The following is a 1867-nucleotide window of genomic DNA, read 5'->3' on the forward strand; positions in this document are numbered from 1 at the left end:
GTGAATAAAATAAAAACAACTTCTATATTTCTTGTAATCCAAAGACGACACAGACTATAGTTGAACATCAGAAACACAGAAGAAAAATAGAATCAAACACGCAGTACAAGTTACATCAGAGAGGCGAGTGAGCGGGGCGATACGAAGGCCTATAAATAACAGAACAAATTGAAAATCTGAGTAATCATTGCAATCTGCTGCATTAGATGAGAGACTTGGGTTGAAATCGGAAATAAGGTGACCTCAATCGTCTTACAAATAGCGAACAGTCATGATTCAATGTGTGTATATTTACCTCTGTGCAGTTACATAAGGAATGTGACAGTTTCCTGGTGATCATACAACATTGTATAACAGTTGCCACCATGTAAAGGGGGATGTATTTAGGGGATTTTGCTGACACTTTCATCCAAAGCGACTTACAACCATTCATTCACACATTCACACACCGACGACAGCCAGCTGGTCAGGAGCAGTCAGGGTGAGGCGTCTTGCTGGGGAACGAACTAGCAACCTTCCATTTACCAACCCGCTCTACCTCCTTAGCTACTGCAGTGTTTCCCACAGACCAGGTAGCAATGTGTGGCGGATTTGTTGACGGGGGGGGGGCTGGCGGAGTTACATTTAAAAATCGCGTTCAAGTAAAAATAAATAAGAAAAGTGGAATCAATTTGTGGCGCTCGTTGTTCAATCTGTGGCGCAGCGCCACACATTGGCCTATGTGTGGGAAACACTGTACTGCCTCCCCTCCAGGTGTTTTTTAACGCATTCAGAGAACAGTAAAGCCAGCCAGTGTGTGTATGTGTGGTTTATTTGTGAATGTGTGTGTATTGGCGTTTCCACCGGCGGGTGCGGTTCGGTTTGGTATGAATAGGTGCGGAACAGTTTGCGTTTTCACTTAGCAGTGATTAGCTGTACTTATCTCTCAGTACTCCGTTTGGGTACCAAGACGTCAGAAAGGGTGCCAACAAGTTTGAGCTACACACTCCGTCCGTTGATTGGTTGACAGAATCATCACTTCTGTGCGACAGGGGGATAATAACAAACAAACACAGTACCCGCGAGGTATTTCTGGACAACGGCGGAAGCTTTGTTTATTGAAGAAAATGTTGCGTAAAAGTTTGCCGTCCTTCTTGGACGTCCTACATTGTTGCTCTTTGTTTATTGTGTCGCGTTCTTCTTTTTCATTGGATTTATTAGCAGGCTTAAAGCCCGCCCTACCATAAGGGTAGGGCGGTGTCGGTGGTGTAAAAGAGAGCCGTAACTGAGCTGCGCCTAACCGTACCTACACTACCGGACCTTATCGTACTGGGCCTAGCTGCACCCGCTGATGGAAACGTGCCATAAGTGTGCTAGTGGCTGGGAGCAGGGGGCAGGTTGGTGTGATGGCAGTAGGATCCAGTTTACTTTGATGCGCCCCTGTTACTCAATCCATGTGCTTTGATAGACACCGGCACCCAGCTGTCCCTCCCCACACATCTTAGCATGAATGACACACACACACACGCTCCCACACATGCATATAAATGCAAACTCACACAACCTTTCTGGGTCATATACAGCCATGTATTAAATAACACAGCCCCTGGTAATGGTAAACAACCAACATACTTACACACACAAACACACAAAAGCAGTCTGTAGCCTCACAATTCTTATCCTGTTGTTTCCCTCCCTCTCTCTCTCTCTCTCTCTCTCTCTCTCTCTCTCTCTCTCTGTCTCCCAGCACTGAGACGTCTGGGCCCGAACGGTGAGTCATGATTGACAGCGGGCCGAGGTGAGGAGACCTGTCACTCATCGTCACTATCAGCTTTGTAAGAGGGGGGGTGCTATAACTGAAGTCGCCCTCTTCAGGACTAACCTCCTC

Source organism: Micromesistius poutassou (assembly GCF_964030765.1).
Source record: "Micromesistius poutassou genome assembly, chromosome: 11".
Lineage (NCBI taxonomy): Eukaryota > Metazoa > Chordata > Actinopteri > Gadiformes > Gadidae > Micromesistius > Micromesistius poutassou.